The following is a 20,282-nucleotide window of genomic DNA, read 5'->3' on the forward strand; positions in this document are numbered from 1 at the left end:
TATGTGTGTGTATTACGTATTCGAGAGAGGCATGGATAGAGGGGCCGATGGGGGTGTGCATGGGAGAGATAGCACGAGAAATGAGAGTGGTCTAGAGAGAGAGAGACGAATATGATGTCACGACAAGAGATTCCATTCCCTTGAGTGTGTATATGCAAGGGGGGGAATAGAGGCACCAAGAGAAATTTTCTGTGTGTGTGGTGTTTGTGTTGGTATGTGTGGGTGTGAGAAGATAATGAGACGTGGGGGCAGAGGGTGTGTCACCGCGTGAGGTCCAGTGGGTCGAGGTGAGGCCCTTCATTCGGTTCCGTCCTGCGCCACATTGGTCGGCCCATGACGCATTTAGGAAGACCCATGGATGACTAGTCATACAAGACAAACATAGCAGAATTGTGAAGGACTCTGTGTCCACTGAAAAAGCCGGCTATGATTTGTATCCCTAGGTTCTAGGACTAAGGTTACCCCTTTATCTCTGATATTACTATTCATCCAACCTAACTTTAAGGGGCATCCTACAGAATGCTCTGCTAGAATCATACTTGTCAATTAGGAAGAGAGGTGTGAGACAATGCGTGAGAGACATGCATAAAGATAATGTGCGTACATGAGACACTTAGGCAGGTCCATGTATATAGAAAGGGTCGATGAGGATTGTGCGTGTGTAGGCTTGCGAGAGGAAGAGTGCTTGTGATAAAGGTTAGTGAAAACAGTTGTAAATGGTTACGAGAGGGAGGGTGAGTTATATCTAGAGCATGTGTGCGAGAAAGACACCTCGGGAGAGAGTGTGTGAGCATGTGTGAGAGACCACCGATGGAGAGTGAAACTACACGTCAAAAACTGCTCTACACATTGATTAAAGATATAAATTGTATCCAAATATTAGGACGGGATCATGATATTTGCAATTCGCGTAAGGAGCGGTCATTGATCCAAAGGTCTAAACTGGGGTAGGTTTGTAGCTTCATCTAGACGCCACGCAACCGCATCCGAAAAACATTCATACACAATGGCCGCCTAAGCACACATGCGCGCGACCGAAATCGCTCCCGCCCACTATTTGGGACACCTGGGATTACCATCCTAACCCCGACCTGCAGTAGGTCCGAAATTTAAGAGGGGGGCAAAGTTTGTACTTTCCCCAAATTTAGGCGCGTCCCATCTTCTGTGCAAAAAAGCCAAAAACAAGCGCGTCCCAGACCAAAACATGGTCCCCCCACCCGTCCAATTCCCCATTCGTACTTCGTGGGTGCCAAAACTACCTCTCCACCAGCCGCGAAACCCCGGCGTCCTCCGTCCGCCACCCCATCCCACCCATCAACCGCCGCCCTCCTCCATCACGCCGGAGCTGATACCCCGACACCGTCGTCCACCGCAACCTCAACCGCAATACCCTCCACGGCTAGTAGTTGAAGCCGAGGCCGAGCCATCCATACCCGAGCCAGTTCAACCACGCCGTCCTATGCCTCATCGCTACCGCTCCAACTTCGCCACCCTCCACCGCACCGGAGCTGTTCCTGCTACGCCATCCTTCGCCGCCTCGGATCTGCTTCCCCTCCGCTGACATACGGCCACGACAACATAGTCAACAATTTGGCCATGGTTTCGTCCAAGCCTGCACCCTCCAGAACATCGGTTTCCCTGGTAAAAAGAAGAAGATCAGTGCGACATGTGGAGGTGACCACACCGGCAACCGAAAAAGGTACTCATCTTCCCGTATTCGTGCAAATCTTACGTCTCTGCTTGCACGGTATTCATCCCACAGAAGACACTAGTTGACCGCTTCTTCTTGATACTAGATGTTCCTAGTAACTCGCGATGCAAAAGGTTTCTCCTCATATACTATTTCACCTCAGATAGAGGTCCGTCGCCCCTTGAATTTCAATTCCTGGCCAATTGATTCCCAATTAATGGAAGCATTCCCCAGCGTAACAGGCGCTAGTACGCCTATTACGCTGGGGAAGCAGCGCCTTGGTGTTTATTGATACGTCTCCAACGTATCTATAATTTTTGATTGCTCCATGCTATATTATCTACTGTTTAGGACTATATTGGGCTTTATTTTCCACTTTTATATTATTTTTGGGACTAACCTATTAACCGAAGGCCCAGCCCAAAATTGATGTTTTTTTTGCCTATTTTAGTGTTTCGGATAAATGGAATATCAAACAGAGTCCTAACAGAATAAAATCTTCAGAAACATGATTTTCTAAACGAACGTGATCCAGGAGACTTGGACCCTACTGCAAGGGATCAAAGAGGTGGTCACGAGGGTGGGGGGCGCCCCCCTAGGGCACGCCCCCTGCCTCGTGGGCCCCTCGGTGCTCCACTGACGTACTCCTTCCACCTATATATACACACGTACCCCCAAACGATCAAAACAGGAGCCAAAAACCTAATTCCACTGCCGCAACTTTCTGTATCCATGAGATCCCATCTTGGGGCATGTTCCGGAGCTCTGCCGGAAGAGGGCCGTCATCACGGGGGGCTTCTACATCATCCTATCCCCTCCGATGAAGTGTGAGTAGTTTACCTCAGACCTTCGGGTCCATAGTTAGTAGCTAGATGGCTTCTTCTCTCTCTTTGAATCTCAATACAAAGTTCTCCCCCTCTCTCGTGGAGATCTATTCGATGTAATCTTCTTTTTGCGGTGTGTTTGTTGAGACCGATGAATTGTGGGTTTATGATCAAGTCTATCTATGAATAATATTTGAATCTTCTCTCAATTCTTTTTACATGATTGGTTATCTTTGCAAGTCTCTTCGAATTATCCGTTTGGTTTGGCCAACTAGATTGGTAGTTCTTGCCATGGGAGAAGTGCTTAGCTTTGGGTTCGATCTTGCGGTGTCCTTACCCAGTTATAAAAGGGGCAGCAAGGCACGTATTGTATCGTTGCCATCGAGGATAACAAGATGGGCTTTATTTCATATTGCATGAATTTATCTCTCTACATCATGTCATCTTGCTTAAGGCGTTACTCTGTTTTTAACTTAATACTCTAGATGCATGTTGGGTAGCGGTCGATGAGTGGAGTAATAGTAGTAGATGTAGAATCGTTTCAATCTACTTGTCACGGACGTGATGCCTATATACATGATCATGCCTAGATATTCTCATAATTATGCTCAATTCTATCAATTGCTCAACAGTAATTAGTTCACCCACCGTATAATACTTATGCTCTTGAGAGATGCCACTAGTGAAACCTATGGCCCCCGGGTCTATTCTCATCATATCAATCTCCATCACTTTTATATTGTTTTGCTATTTACTTTGCTTTTACTTTTTACTTTGCATCTTTATATCAAAAATACCAAAAAAATTATATCTATCATATCTCACTCTCGTAAGTGACCGTGAAGGGCTTGACAACCCCTAATCGCGTTGGTTGCGAGTAGCTATCGCTTTGTGTAGGTACGAGGGACTTGAGAGTGGGCTCCTACTGGATTGATACCTTGGTTCTCAAAAACTGAGGGAAATACTTATGCTACTTAGCTGCATCATCCCTTCCTCTTCGGGGAAAACCAACGCAAGCTCAAGACATAGCAAGAAGGATTTCTGGTGCCGTTGCCGGGGAGTCTACGCAAAAAGTCATATACCAAGTACCCATCACAATCCCTATCTCTCGCATTACATTATTGGCCATTTGCCTCTCATTTTCCTCTCCCCCCAATTCACCCTTGCCGTTTTATTCGCCCTCTCTCTCTATCCTCCCTCTCTATTTGCCTCTTTTGTCCGCTTGCTTTTTGTTTGCTCGTGTGTTAGATTGCTTATTTGTCGCGATGGCTCAAGATACTACTAAATTGTGTGACTTCACCAATACCAATAATAATGATTTCCTTAGCACTCCGATTGCTCCTCTTACCGATGTTGAATCTTGTAAATTAATACTGCTTTATTGAACCTTGTTATGAAAGATCAATTCGCCAGCCTTCCTAGTGAAGATGCCGCTACTCATCTAAATAGCTTCGTTGATTTATGTGATATGCAAAAGAAAAAAGATGTCAATAATGATGTCGTTAAATTGAAGCTATTTCCTTTTTTGCTTAGAGATCGTGCTAAAGCTTGGTTTTCATCTTTGCCTAAGAATAGTATAGATTCATGGAACAAGTGCAAAGATGCTTTTATCTCTAAGTATTTTCCTCCCGCTAAGATCATCTCTCTTAGAAATGATATAATGAACTTTAAACAACTTGATCATGAACATGTTGCACAAGCTTGGGAGAGAATGAAATTAATGATATGTAATTGCCCTACTCATGGTTTGAATTTGTGGATGATTATACAAAACTTTTATGCCGGATTGAATTTTTCTTCTAGAAATCTTTTAGATTCGGCCGCGGGAGTCACTTTTATGGAAATCACTTTAGGAGATTCTACTAAACTCCTAGATAATATTATGGTTAATTAGTCTCAATGGCATACTGAAAGAACTTCTAATAAAAAGTGCATGCGATAGAAGAAATTAATGTGTTGAGTGGAAAGATGGATGAACTTATGAAATTATTTGCTACTAAGAGTGTTTCTTCTGATCCTAATGATATGTCTTTGTCTACTTTGATTGAGAATAATAATGAATCTATGCATGTGAATTTTGTTGGTAGGAATAATTTGGGTAACAACGCTTATAGAGGGAATTTTAATCCTAGGCCATATCCTAGCAATCCTTCTAATAATTATGGGAATTCCTACAACAACTATTATGGAAATTATAATAAGATGCCCTCTGATTTTGAATCTAATATTAAATAATTTATTTCTTCACAAAAGAAATTTAATGCTATGATTGTAGAAAAATTGCTTCAGATTGATTATTTGGCTAGAAACGTTGCTAGAATTGCTCTTGATGTTGATGCTTTGAAACTTAGATCTATTCCACCTAAGCATGATATTAATGAGTCTCTAAAAGCCATGAGAATTTCAATTGATGAGTGTAAGGAAAGAATTGCTAGGATGCGTGCTTCCAAAGATGCCTTTGTTAAAGCGTGTTCTTCCAATTCCTATGAAAATCAAGATGAAGATCTAAAAGTTATTGATGTGTCTCCAATTAAATCTTTATTTTGCAGTATGAATCTTGATGAAACTGAATATGATCTTCCTTTACCTAGAAGGTGTTCTAAAAATTCAGAGTATTTAGATTTTAATGATGAAATTGATGAAAGTGGGATTGAAAGAAATAAAAATCTAGATGTTGCTAAACCCACTATATTGGATTTCAAGGAATTTAATTATGAAATTTGCTCTTTGATTGATTGTATTTCCTTGTTGCAATCCATGCTAAATTCTCCACATGCTTATAATCGAAATAAAGCCTTCACCGAACATATTGTTGATTCCTTGATGCAATCTTATGAAGAAAAACTTGAATTGAAAGTTTCTATGACTAGAAAACTCTATGATGAGTGGGAACCAACTATTAAAATTAAAATTAAAGATCATGAGTTTAATGCTTTGTGTGATTTGGGTGCTAGTGTCTCTACTATTCCCAAGACTTTGTGTGATTTACTAGATTTTCGTAACTTTGATGATTGCTCTGTAAACTTGCATCTTGCGGATTCCACTATTAAGAAACCTGTGGGAAGGATTAATGATGTTCTTATTGTTGCAAATAGGAATTATGTGCCCGTATATTTCATTATTCTTGATATAGATTGCAATCCTTCTTGCCCTATTATTCTTGGTAGACCTTTCCTTAGAACGGTTGGTGCGATTATTGATATGAAGGAAGGGAATATTAGATTTCAATTTCCATTAAAAAAGGGCATGGAACACTTTCCAAGAAAGAAAATAAAATTACCATATGAAACTATCATGATAGCCACTTATGGATTGCCTACCAAAGATGGCAATACCTAGATCTATTCTTGCTCATTATGCCTAGCTAGGGGCGTTAAACGATAGCGCTTGTTGGGAGGCAACCCAATTTTATTTTTATTCCTTGCTTTTTTCTCCTGTTTAGTAATAAATAAATTATTTAGCCTCTGTTTTGGTTGTGTTTTTTGTGTTTAATTAGTGTTTGTGCCAAGTAGAACCGTTGGGAAGACTTGGGGAAAGTCTTGTTGAACTTGCTGTAAAAAACAGAAAATTTAGCGCTCAAGAGAACTGCTGTAATTTTTATTTGAAGAGTGCTATTTAGTTAATTATTTTTCAAGATAATTAATAGATAAATTCCTCACGTCCAGCAATTTATTTTAGAATATTTGGGGTTCCAGATCTTGCGCTAGCTACAGATTACTACAGACTGTTCTGTTTTTGACAGATTCAGTTTTTCGTGTGTCGTTTGCTTATTTTGATGAATCTATGGCTAGTAAAATAGTTTATAATCCATAGATAAGTTGGAATACAGTAGGTTTAACACCAATATAAATAAAGAATGAGTTTATTATAGTACCTTGAAGTGGTCTTTTGTTTTCTTTCGCTAACGGAGCTCACGAGTTTTCTATTTTGAGTTTTGTGTTGTGAAGTTTTCAAGTTTTGGGTGAGTTCTTTTGATGGATCATGGAACAAGGAGTGGCAAGAGCCTAAGCTTGGGGATGCCCATGGAACCCCCAAGATAATCCAAGGACACCAAAAAGTCAAAGCTTGGGGATGCCCCTGGAAGGCATCCCCTCTTTCGTCCACTTCCATCGGTAATTTACTTGGAGCTATATTTTTATTCACCAACATGATATGTGTTTTGCTTGGAGCGTCTTGTATTATTTGTGTCTTTGTTTGTTAGTATGCCACAATCATCCTTGCTTTACACACCTTTTGAGAGAGCCATACATGAATTAAAATTTGATAGAATACTCTATGTGCTTCACTTATATCCTTTGAGCTAAGTAGTTTTGCTCTATGTGCTTCACTTATATCCTTTGAGCTAGATAATTTTGCTCTATGTGCTTCACTTATATCTTTTGAGTGTTATAATTTTGCTCTATGTTCTTCACTTAGATCTTTTAGAGCATGGTGGTGGATATGTTTTAAAGAAACTATTGATCTCTCATGCTTCACTTAAGTTAATTTGAGAGTTTCTTAATAGCATGGTAATTTGCCTAATAATAATATGCTTGGTATTAAAGATTTGTGAAACTCTCTTTTGAGTGTGTTGAATACTAAGAAAAGATTGAAGCATGATAATTGTTTTGAGTTATGGAGGTGATAATATTAAAGTCATGCTAGTTGAGTTGTTGTGAATTTAAAGAATACTTGTGTTAAAGTTTGTGATTCCCGTAGCATGCACGTATGGTGAACCGTTATGTGATGAAGTTGGAGCATGATTTATTTATTGATTGTCTTCCTTATGAGTGGCGGTCAGGGATGAGCGATGGTCTTCTCCTACCAATCTATCCCCATAGGAGCATGCGCGTAATACTTTGCTTTGATAACTTCTAGATTTTTGCAATAAGTATATGAGTTCTTTATGACTAATGTTGAGTCCATGGATTATACGCACTCTCACCCTTCCACCTTTGCTAGCCTCTCTAATACCGCGCAACTTTCGCCGGTATCATACACCTACCATATACCTTCCTCAAAACAGCCACCATACCTACCTATTATGGCATTTCCATAGCCATTCCGAGATATATTGCCATGCAACTTTCCACCATATAGTTCATCATGACACACTTCATCATTGTCATATTGCATATCCCGGCACACCGCCGGATGCATTCACATAGAGTCATATTTTGTTCTAAGTATCGAGTTGTAATTGTTGAGTTATAAGAAAAATAAAAGTGTGATGATCATCATTATTAGAGCATTGTCCCAGTGAGGAAAGAATGATGGAGACTATGATTCCCCCATAAGTTGGGATGAGACTCCGGACGAAAAAAGAGGCCATAAAAAAAAGAAAAGGCCCAAACAAAAAAAATGATGATGAGAGAAAAAGAGAGAAGGGACAATGTTACTATCCTTTTACCACACTTGTGCTTCAAAGTAGCACCATGATCTTCATAGTAGAGAGTCTCTCATGTTATCACTTTCATATACTAGTGGGAATTTTTCATTATAGAACTTGGCTTGTATATTCCAATGATGGGCTTCCTCAAATTGCCCTAGGTCTTCATGAGCAAGCAAGTTGGATGCACACCCACTTAGTTTCTTTTTGAGCTTTCATATACTTATAGCTCTAGTGCATCTGTTGCGTGGCAATCCCTACTCACTCACATTGATATCTATTGATGGGCATCTCCATAGCCCGTTGATACGCCTAGTTGATGTGAGACTATCTTCTCCTTTTTGTATTCTCCACAACCACCATTCTATTCCACCTATAGTGCTATATCCATGGCTCACGCTCATGTATTGCGTGAAGATTGAAAAAGTTTTGAAAAAGTTAGAGTATGAAACAATTGCTTGGCTTGTCATCGGGGTTGTACATGATTTAAATACTTTGTGTGGGGAAGATGGAGCATAGCCAGACTATATGATTTTGTAGGGATAACTTTCTTTGGCCATGTTATTTTGAGAAGACATAATTGCTTTGTTAGTATGCTTGAAGTATTATTATTTTCTATGTCAATATAAACTTTTATCTTGAATCTTTCTAATCTGAATATTCATACCACAATTAAGAAGATTTGCATTGAAATTATGCCAAGTAGCAGTACGCATCAAAAATTCTCTTTTTATCATTTACCTACTCGAGGACGAGCAGGAATTAAGCTTGGGGATGCCTGATACGTCTCCAACGTATCTATAATTTTTGATTCCTCCATGCTATATTATCTACTGTTTTGGACTATATTGGGCTTTATTTTCCACTTTTATATTATTTTTGGGACTAACCTATTAACCGGAGGCCCAGCCCAGAATTGCTGTTTGTTTGCCTATTTCAGTGTTTTGGATAAACGGAATATGAAACGGAGTCCAAACGGAATAAAATCTTCGGAAACGTGATTTTCTCACCGAACGTGATCCAGGAGAGTTGGACCCTACTGCAAGGGATCAAAGAGGTGGTCACGAGGGTGGGGGCGCGCCCCTCCCCCTTAGGCGCGCCCCCTGCGTCGTGGGACCCTCGATGCTCCACCGACGTACTCCTTCCTCCTATATATACACACGTACCCCCAAACGATCAGAACAGGAGCCAAAAACCTAATTCCACCGCCGCAACTTTCTGTATCCACGAGATCCTATCTTGGGGCCTGTTCCGGAGTTCCGCCGGAAGAGGGCCGTCAACACGGGGGGCTTCTACATCATCCTAGCCCCTCCGATGAAGTGTGAGTAGTTTACCTCAGACCTTCGGGTCCATAGTTAGTAGCTAGATGGCTTCTTCTCTCCCTTTGAATCTCAATACAAAGTTCTCCCCCTCTCTCGTGGAGATCTATTCGATGTAATCTTCTTTTTGCGGTGTGTTTGTTGAGACCGATGAATTGTGGGTTTATGATCAAGTCTATCTATGAATAATATTTGAATCTTCTCTCAATTCTTTTATGCATGATTGGTTATCTTTGCAAGTCTCTTCGAATTATCCATTTGGTTTGGCCAACTAGATTGGTAGTTCTTGCCTTGGGAGAAGTGCTTAGCTTTGGGTTCGATCTTGCGGTGTCCTTACCCAGTGAAAGAAGGGGCAGCAAGGCACGTATTGTATCGTTGCCATTGAGGATAACAAGATGGGCTTTATTTCATATTGCATGAATTTATCTCTCTACATCATGTCATCTTTCTTAAGGCGTTACTCTGTTTTTAACTTAATACTCTAGATGCATGCTGCATAGCGGTCGATGAGTGGAGCAATAGTAGTAGATGCAGAATCCTTTCGATCTACTTGTCATGGACGTGATGCCTATATACATGATCATGCCTAGATATTCTCATAATTATGCTCAGTTCTATCAATTGCTCAACAATAATTTGTTCACCCACCGTAGAATACTTCTGCTCTTGAGAGAAGCCACTAGTGAAACCTATGGCCCCCGGGTCTATTCTCATCATATCAATCTCCATCACTTTTATATTGTTTTGCTATTTACTTTGCTTTTAATTTTTACTTTGCATCTTTATATCAAAAATACCAAAAATATTCTATGTATCAGATCTCACTCTCATAAGTGACCGTGAAGGGCTTGACAACCCCTAATCGCGTTGGTTGCGAGTAGCTATCGCTTTGTGCATGTACGAGGGACTTGAGCGTGGGCTCCTACTGGATTGATACCTCGGTTCTCAAAAAACTGAGGGAAATACTTACGCTACTCTGCTGCATCGTCCCTTCCTCTTCGGGGAAAACCAACGCAAGCTCAATATGTAGCATTTATCTTAGGGGCGTGTGCGGCCTAGAGCTACTGGCGCCCGATCTGGAGGTCGGACGGGACTAAAGGGATGGCTTGGGGGCGCTACCAAGCACGGCGGTGGTGTGAGGTCGATGGGAGGGCGGGGAGGCGGAGTCAGGGGTCTTGGCTGGTGGTTGCTGGCGGTTCAAGAAAGATCGTCAACAGTGACTGGCGGGAGGTAGACGAAGGCCATCTGCTCGTTCCTTATAGATCGGACGGTTCATTAAAAAAATCGACTGACCTATTTATTTTTAGTCGACTGTTATCTTAGATATGACCACATGTGGTGGTGTGCTGGAGGAGTACCTGCATTTCTTGTGCTCATATATTACAAAATCATACGGAGTAGAATCTAATTTTGTTTGCCATGCAATGTTGTAGAGCTATCGTATGTCTCCTGTCATTTATTTTTCAGCTATCTGCTACTTTTACAGTGCACTAGTTCTGCACACACTTCACCCTTACTCTCACTATTGTGTTTTTATGCAAGGGTATTTCAGACTCTGCTGCCATGAGAGAAGCCAAAAAGAAAAGAGAGAAGTCTCTCCAGCTTCGTATGCGGGTAGGCAAGACACGTTACAGTGCTATAAAGGGTGCAGTGTCAGCAGATGGAGACGGTAAATGTAGCTCTGGAGTTGATGACCTCGCTCGCAATGAACCACCATCCCAGGTGCTTACTTTAACTTTGCGGTGTCATATGTGGTTGCATGTTCCATATGGTGTCTAGCTTGTATTTGAAAGGCCGAAGTCGGTAAGATAAGGAAAGATATTTTATTTACATGAACCACCATCTCGTGAGCACCAGAAGACAAATAGCTTGTCAGGGCACTGGCCGAGCCAGTGACAAGCCCAGCAAAGATAGGCATCACCTAGAAGCCAACTAAAAAGCTGCGATGGTAGCGAAGCAGCCCGCCTCCCACCAGGCTCTTAGGTCCTAGATGATCATGCTCACCACTCCAGCCGGATATCTAGCTTGTATTGCTTCCAATTTGGTTAAATTACATCTGCCTAGCTTACACATTATATGTATGAATATGACATGCCTTTCTGTTTGGTACATACTAGTACATCTGTGTATTAACCATGTTCTTACATCAAACTAATGTTCTTGTGTATCCCTCATCAATCACGTATGACGAGGCAGGCAGGCAAGGGGACTACTCCTCATTTAAAGAATGCAACGTCAGCCTCCCGACATGATTCTCAAGAAACAGAAATGCTAGATGAAGATAGTGAACGTAGCTCTATAGTTGATTACAACATTTCCCCTACACTAGCATCGCAGGTGCTTGCTCTAACTTGGCAGCGTGATATGTGGTTGCATGTTGCATATGGTGTCTAGATTCTAATTCTTCCAATCTGGTTAAACTGCATGCTAGTCTGCTTAGCTTATACATTATACCTGTTAATGTGACATGCCTTCCTGTATTTATTACATAGTACATCTGCCTATTAAGCATGTCCTTACATACCACTATTGTTTTTTTGTATCCCGCGTCAATCAACATGACGAGACACCTTTAGTATATGCAGTGCGATATTAGTTGCATCTTTCATATGATTTATAGCATGCACTGCTTCTAATTTGTTGAAATTCCATTTATGATGGGACGCTTTTAACTTGGCAGAGTCATATTGGTTGCATCTTTCATGTGGTGTCCAGCTTGCATTGCTTCTTATTTGCTGGAATGGTTTCTGCTTAGTTTACACAAACAGTTGTGAACATGCCATGCCATCCTGTTTTTCGTACATATTCCATCCTGGTATCATGTGTTTGCCTTACATCAAAGTAGTGATTGTCAGTATCATGCATGAATGAGTTCTGGAGAGAGAATTTTATTGCTTTTTCTTGTCAGTTTTACTTGACAATTCAAAATCAATAAAGTGGAAGGAAGTTAGCAAGGCAGCGGAAGGAAGTTTCTACTCCTCCACACCCCCAAGATGATTTCCAAGACAACACATGCATAGACACTCAACAAAGTTGTGTTTATGTTGAGCACGTCTCCCCTAGTGCAGCATCACTGGTGCTCCCTCTAACTTGGCACTGTTATATGTGGTTGCATGTTATGTGTGATGTCTAGCATGTATTGCTTCTAATTTTGTTGAATTCCATCTGCTTACTTTACACATTATACTTGAATAAGACACGTGTTCCTATTTCTAGAACATACAATATCTGTCTATCACACCATGTTCTTACATCAAATTACTACTATTGTGTAACCTGCAACAATAACTTATCATAAGACACGTTTGACTTCGGAGTGTGATATAGGTTACATCTCACATTCTTTTCTAGCTTGTACTACTAATTTGTTGAAATGGCACTTATGACGAGACAGTTTTAACTTGGTAGAGTGATATTCGTTGCATCTTTCATATGATGTATAGCTTTCATTGCTTCTAATTTGTTGAAATGCCTTCTCCTTAGTTTACACATCATAAGTTGTGAATATGCAATGCTGTGAATATGCAATGGCACTAATGACGAGAGACCTCTAACATGGTAGTGTGATGTTGTTTGCATCTTGCATATCATTTATTTCTTGTACTGCTTCACATTTGTTTAAACGCCATTTATGATGAGACACTGTTAACTTGGCAGAGCGATATTTGTAGCATCTTTCATATGGTGTCTACCTTCCATTGCATTGCTTCTAATTTGGTAAAGTGTCTTCTTCTTAGTTTACACATCATAGTTCTGGTTATCTCTTCCGTCCTGTTTTTCATATATATTACATCCTCCTATCATGTGGTTGTCTAACATCAAAGTTCAGTTCGTCTGCATCACACATCAATTTGTTCTTAAGAACTAAATTGTTATTCGTTTTTCTTGTCGGCTTGACTTAACATGGCACAGAGAAAGAGGAAGAAACACTGAATGGCGGGGAAGGAGAAGCGGATGAATCCTGCAGATTCTGCTGGTACAGATGGTGCAATAGAAGGTCAAAGTCCAGCAGAAAATTCTACAAACACGACATCCCATGCTACACGAGTTGCAGAAAAAGCCAAACAGAAACAAATAGCTGCCACCAAACAAGCAGAGACAACCCTAGTTCTTGCAACACCTACCACAGTACTACCAGCTGCACGACTTACTCGTGCGTCAACTGAGCTAGCAGCATGTTCCCAAGCTCCCTTGCCACCTGACACTACTTCCCAAGCACTCTTGACACAAGACGAGTTGGCAATATCAGATGAACCTTGTGAGCTTCAACAGTAAGAAGGTAGTTGCAGGAGTCAAGTTACAGTTGCATGCTTCTTTATATGTAGTCTCACAGTTTGATGTACACTAACACTTCCTATGTTCGTTGTTGGACTAGCACCTAGGCGCAAGAGGAAACAAACATCAGGGATATCGATAGGTTAACTGAATCTAGAGGAGGAAGAATGGAGATCTATTTTGAGGCAGGTTTAAAATGGCCATGTGATGCTACAGAATCAGCCAAGTTAGTATCAGAGGCAGCGGTTGCCGTTAGGTGTCATGTACGTATCTTCCAACATGGATTCAGTACAGGAATGACAAATACGAAACCCAGTTCAACACCTTCCTCGACCATTTATCTGTAAGTATGGTTATGTATGGAAACTAGTAATATCGTCTTGCTCTGTCCCATACTTTCTAGGTTGCTGATAATGAGACTCCCATAATTTTCAACAGATGAGGTTCAAGTTGGATAGCCAAGATGATGCAACCAGACAAGCTTACACCCATGTTTTCAAGTCTGCTCTGCCACAGTATCAGTATAACTTGAGGAAAACTCACTTTGAAGGCAAGGCTAACAGTGAACTTTCCCAAACACTCCAGTGGAAAATATATCGGATGGAGACTGGAGGGGCCTTCTTAAACACTGATCTGATCTGAAGTATCAAGTACATTATATATATGTGATCAGATCACATGTTGAAGTCCTATTTACGCATGTGCCACACAAATCTATCTTCTTGTAGGTGAAATGTTCAAAGAACAAGGCCAACCGCACGAAAGTGAAATTCCAACAGACGACAGGATCTCATAGCTATATTGCACACTGTGAGGCTCTTGTAATTAGCTGTCGTTTCACTCTTTTCGCTGTACCATATTATCAGATATATATTGACTTGTTCGAAATGCAGAGGAAAGCCCGCAAGGACCAAAAAGTACCTGAACCAAATGTTGTGGAAATCTTCAAGGACTGTCACACCAGCAAGGAGAAGGGAATGACTACACCAGTCAAAGCCGCTGTTGTAATGTGACGCCCCGAGACCGATGTGCCAGGTGTCCGCCAGTTATTCGCTATTGTTGCCTTGTCATTTGCTTGCGTGTTGCATCTTATCATGTCATCATGTGCATTGCATCATCATGTTTTAAAACTTGCATTCGTCCGGGTTCTCCGAGTTCTCTCCGTTGTTCATTCTGAGTCCAACCACACTTGCACGCAACCGCGGCATGTCCAAAATATTATTTTATAAGTGGCCGGAAAATGTTCTCGGAATGGGATGAAAGTTGGCATGCGGTGTTTTTATGTTGTAGGTAGGCCACCTGCCAAGTTTCATCGCGTTCGGAGTCCGTTTGACGCCCCAACGGATAACTATAGCGGCAGTATAGTCAGTCTAACGTAGGGCGTTTTCGGTCTCCGAAAATCGTGCCGGGCTGCTTCTCTCCCCTCTTCTCTCAGACCAACCCGCTCTACACAATCCACCTAGGCCCATGCCTACCCCTCTTTGCTCAGTGCATCGACCCCTCGCCTCGCTGTCCAAAACTGTCCCGGAACCGACCCGAGCAGTCGTGACCGATGGGTCCAGAACATCCCCAAACATCTACAAAACATCACCGTTTTCTTATTTGGACTCCCTACCTATTTTATTCTCGTGCGTCGGATTTCGATCCAATGATCCAAATCCCTCTCCTTTAATCCTTTTGCTATATATATCAGACAAACCTTAAAAACTAGGTCGCTTGTCCCCCTCAGCCGCCACCCACTCCAAATTCCCCTCGGGATCCATCCCCTCGGTAGCCGCCGCATCTTCCTCGTATCTGCAGCGATCCAACCAGCGACCCCCACCTCTCCCTCTCAGATCGACCCCGCGCTCGATCCCGTTTGGGTCGAGGCCTCTCCTCCTCCCTCGCCTCAGCAGGTGCCCAAGGCCTACCCTGCCCGTGCCGGCCCTCCTCGACCAGCAGCAACTAGGAGCTCGAGCTCCTTCTCCCACGCCCGATGGCCTCTGCCCGTGCCGGTGCTTGCTGCCGGTGACAGCAGCAGCAACACCTGATCCCCTGCCTCTCTTTCTCCTGTTTTCTCTCCTTCCTCCGCGTGCTCCTCTCTAAGACCCCGATCTCTCTCGCAGGAACAACCGCGCCTCCAGATGATGCTCCCGAGCTCCGCCGGCCCTCAAGCTCGCTGCTTCCCCGCGCCACCATTCGGGTACTGCCAGAGATCGCCGCGCCCGTTCCTGACCTCCACGAACATCTCCAGCCTCCTCTGCATCCGCATCGCGCCCGAGCCACTCAAAGCTCCAAGCTCCCTTGCCGGTGCATCCCTCCTCCATTCCAGCGCCGAGAATGGAACCCCCGCCATCAGATCCGCACCCGCGCCCTGTTCCTGGTCGCCTCCACCTGGATCCGCCCCATCCTCGTCGCCGGGAGACGCCAACGCCAGGTCCTCCACTGCCTGCGTCCTCTGCTTCCAGGGCGAGAGCAGCGCGCCTCGTCCCGCCCGCGTTGACCTTTCCTCGAGCGCCAAGGCCCAGCGTGCCCTGCCAGGCCAGCCTGCTTCCCCTCCGAACTGGGCCTGACCCATGAGTGAGGCCGCCCCCCGAGTGCCCTCCTTTTTTTTCTTTGTCTGTTGGGCCAGCCAATTTTGGCCCAGATCATTTTTTTCCTACCTGCGATTTTAGCCTTTATTCCAGAGATGACTATTTTACAGAAACCCCCCTGTTGTTCATGCATATTTTATCTCTGAAACGGTGCATCATATTAAAACAATTTATATATGAAACTTGCTTAGAATTTTGTCTAGATTCATAATTTCCAAATTTCATCTATGTTTGAAATGTTTAATACGTTGTTTGACTAAATTTTCTTAAATAACTTGCTAAAATGCTTTATTTCATAACTTAATAACCGTAGCTCCAAACCTAACGAACTTTATATGTAAATGGGTAGAATTTTGCATAGTTTAACTTGGTGGCATCACTTTGCATGTTTAACAACTACAAAATATGGTTTAGGGCAAAACAGTACCAAACCAAATATATGCATATGAGGGTTTTCCGGACTTGTTGTTTGTTGTTCCGGTCTCATTTAAACTTGCCTAGATAGGTAGTTTTCATTTACTTCACCCTCTTGCCATTTTTAACAACATTTAATATTGTTGGGTACATAAACAAGATCGAACTAAATAAACGAATGTGGTGCTTCGTCAATATGCAACTCGTTGCATATTGAGCTCCACTTAATCTGTAGGACTGCTTGTGTAATTTGCCATGCCATGCCTCATTAAACCGGACATGCATCATACTTGTTTTGCGCATCATGCCATGTTTATGTGTTGGTTGTCTACTATGTTGTGTGCTTCTTTTCGGTGTTGCTTCTTCGGGTTGGGTCCGATAACGTTGCGTTTGTGAGGATCCGTTCGACTACGTCCATTTGTCTTCTTCATGGACTCGTTCTTCTTCCTTGCGGGATTTCAGGCAAGATGACCATACCCTCGAAATCACTTCTATCTTTGCTTGCTAGATGCTCGCTCTTTTGCTATGCCTATGCCGCGATACCTACCACTTGCTTATCATGCCTCCCATATTGTTGAACCAAGCCTCTAACCCACCTTGTCCTAGCAAACCGTTGTTTGGCTATGTTACCGCTTTGCTCATTCCCTCTTATAGCGTTGTTAGTTGCAGGTGCAGATTGAAGTTTGTTCCCTGTTGGAACATGGAGGTGTTGTTCCTTGTTGGAACATGTTTACTTGTTGGGATATCACAATATATCTTATTTAATTAATGCATCTATATACTTGGTAAAGGGTGGAAGGCTCGGCCTTATGCCTGGTGTTTTGTTCCACTCTTGCCGCCGTAGTTTCCATCATATCAGTGTTATGTTCCTGGATTTTGCGTTCCTGACGCGGTTGGGTTATAATGGGAACCCCTTGACAGTTCGCTTTGAATAAAACTCCTCCAGCAAGGCCCAACATTGGTTTTACCATTTGCCACCTAGCCTTTTCTTTCCCTTGGGTCGGCCAGCCCAAGGGTCATCTTTATTAAAAAACCCAGGCCAGTGCTTGTCTAAGTGTTGGTCCAACCCAGATCACCATGCGGGGCCGTCCCTTGGCAACTTGGGTTACGTTGGCACCTGTACGCTTAGCTTATCCGGTGTGCCCTGAGAACGAGATATGTGCAGCTCCTATCGGGATTGTCAGTACAGCGGGTGGTCTTGCTGGACTTGTTTTACCATTGTCGAGGATGTCTTGTAATTGGGATTTCGAGTCTGATCGGGTCTTCCCGCTAGAAGTAATATCCTTCGTTGACCGTGAGAACTTGTGATGGGCTAAGTTGGGACACCCGTGTAGGATTTTGAACTTTCGAAAGCCGTGCCCACGGTTATGGGCAGATGGGAATTTGTTAATGTCCGGTTGTAGAAAACCTGAAGTTGACCTTAATTAAAATACATCAACCGCGTGCGTAACCATGATGGTCTCTTCTCGGCGGAGTCCGGGAAGTGAACACGGTGTTGGAGTAATGCTTGACGTAGGTTGTTCTAGGATCACTTCTTGATCATAGTTGTTCGACTGTGCTTTTGCCTTCTCTTCTCGCACTCATTTGCGTATGTTTAGCCACCATATATGCTAGTCACTTGCTGCAGCTCCACCTCGTACCTTTACCTAACCTATAAGCTTAAATAGTCTTGATCGCAAGGGTGTGAGATTGCTGAGTCCCCGTGACTCACAGATACTTTCAAAACCAGCTTGCAGGTGCCGTTGAATCGTACAGATGACGCAACCAAGCTCAAGGAGGAGCTTGATGAAGATCTTTTCCTTTGTGTTGTTTCGTTCTAGTTGATCAGTAGTGGAGCCCTGTTGGGGTCGATCGGGGATCTGTGTAGCATTTGGGGTAATCTTCTTTTATTTTGGGTTCCATAGTCGGACCTTGATTGTATCTGATTGATGTAATGCTTTATTCATGTAATTGTGTGGAGTGGCGATTGTAAGCCAACTATGTATCTCTTTCCCTTATGTATTACATGGGTTGTGTGAAGATTACCTCACTTGTGACATTGCTTTCAATGCGGTTATGCCTCTAAGTCGTGCTTCGACACGTGGGAGATATAGCCGCATCGAGGGCGTTACAAGTTGGTAATTAGAGCCTTCCCCGACCTTAGGAGCCCCCTGCTTGATCGAATAGCTGACGTTGTTGAGTCTCGAAAAATATTTTGAGTCCTTTAGGATTATATATATCGGAGAGCTAGGAATTCTTTTTACTCCTCGGTCCCTTCGTCGCTCTAGTGAGGCATCCTGACGTAGAGTTTTGACTCTTCTCTTCTCAAATTTCACTAAAAATATTTTTAGGATCACGCGGGTATCTTGGAATCGTTCCGATGGTTTTGTGACGAGAACTTTGTTCTTAGTGCCTCCTGACATTTAGTGGTTGTGGCAGTGTCCCAGGGAGTTGAGCTCCGAGGTGTTGTCGTCACAATTTTATCGCTGCAGTTCTGGAATACCTGAGTTTAGTTTCGCCGACATCGAAAATCTCTTTTATGCAGTTGTTGGTGAGATAACCTCGATGCCACCAAGTACTGGGGCGGGAGTTCGGGAGTATTGCCATAACTTGTATAACGGATGCTTTTCAAAGGTTGAGGTAGACGATTTCCGAAGGTTTCTTGGTTATGTGTTGAAGGATGGATACAGCTGGATGTAGGATTTGCTAGTTTTGGGTGAGATATTATGCTTCCCCTGTATCCCCAACACCTGATTGCATAACCAGAAAATTTTGGGAGTTTATAAGTGGGAATTCAAGTAGCTCTTAGGATATATTTCCGACGAATGTATGATATGAAATTGGGGTTCGACGTCTAGTGGTCCGCCTATCCACGGTTGGTTTTACAGTGGTCTCGTTGTGTCTTAAAGAGTCCTTGGCTATGACGACTCGGGGACAATTCGTATGCCATGTGCACTAACTTGTACATGATGGTGCTGTACGATCGAGCCCGTGTAGGCCCCACCACGAAAACTTCGGACAAAATCTCTATCATATGTTTGTTCCGGCTTATTTTTCAAGCCAATCCTTGTTTTATTTTGAGTTGTGGTATTCGAGTTGCTTCAATGTCAAGTGTTGATTCCATACCTTTCCTAAATGGTGTTCTCATATTCCTATGTGAATACCAAACCCCTTCATATTAATCGAGATTGTCATGCCAATCCTTTTCACCAGTGTGTTTCTCTTCAAGTGGATCCGATCACTTCAACATTCGTAAGATCAATTATCAGTTCTTCTCAACGGTGTTTGTTTCATCCGTCTCCAAGTTACCATTGTTTTTCCGCCCACCCACCCTTTTTCCTCAAGGACTCAAATTCTTAATCAAGTATCCATCTTTTGGTTATGAAGTCTCTCCATTCTTTTCCATCAATATTCTTATCCGGTGATTCTCATGAAGATTCTAACGGAGATTCAAGTTCATCATTCTTCGTGCTTTTTATGCTCCGGTGGATTTCAATTCAAGCCTTGTTGATCATATCCTTTTTCCTCATTTCAAATACCTTCTCATGCCGGTACACCTCTTAATCATCCACTTCTTGCTATTCAATTGTTCCGGAGTGTTCAAGATATCTCGAAGATTTGTGTTTCCACTCTGCTTTCGTTCCAGCTCTTTCGACGATGTTATCTCATTCGAGCCATTTAATTCAACCGGTGCTTTCTCTCTTTTGAATCGTTCTACGGTGTATCTTTTCAGTGGGCCCTAACCCACAGGTCTTTTTCCAGGATCTTACCTGACTCTTCTTATTCTCCCGGAGTTATTCTCAAATCTTCTAAAGTTGATGTAAGAATGGATTGTCATCA

This window comes from Triticum aestivum, chromosome 1A (genome assembly GCF_018294505.1).
Source record: "Triticum aestivum cultivar Chinese Spring chromosome 1A, IWGSC CS RefSeq v2.1, whole genome shotgun sequence".
NCBI lineage: Eukaryota > Viridiplantae > Streptophyta > Magnoliopsida > Poales > Poaceae > Triticum > Triticum aestivum.